The sequence below is a fragment of the Arachis duranensis genome, chromosome 6 (genome assembly GCF_000817695.3).
Source record: "Arachis duranensis cultivar V14167 chromosome 6, aradu.V14167.gnm2.J7QH, whole genome shotgun sequence".
In the NCBI taxonomy this organism is placed as follows: domain Eukaryota; kingdom Viridiplantae; phylum Streptophyta; class Magnoliopsida; order Fabales; family Fabaceae; genus Arachis; species Arachis duranensis.
This window is the reverse complement of record NC_029777.3, coordinates 51,065,098-51,065,357: the sequence shown is the minus strand read 5'-3', so window position 1 is coordinate 51,065,357 and position 260 is coordinate 51,065,098.

Sequence of the window (260 nt, the reverse complement as noted above, 5' to 3'; positions counted from 1 at the left end):
AATGAATGAAAAACAGTAGTAATTGCATTAATCCATCAAGACACAGCAGAGCTCCTCACCCCCAACCATGGGGTTTAGAGACTCGTTCTATGGAAGGTACACAAAGAAACGTGTAAAGTGTCATGAGGTACAGATACAATGTCAAAAGATTCTATTAATAGTCAGCTAGTAACCTAGGGTATACAGAAATGAGTAAATGACGTAAAAATCCACTTCTGGGTCCACTTAGTGTGTGCTTGGGCTGAGCAATGAAGCATTTT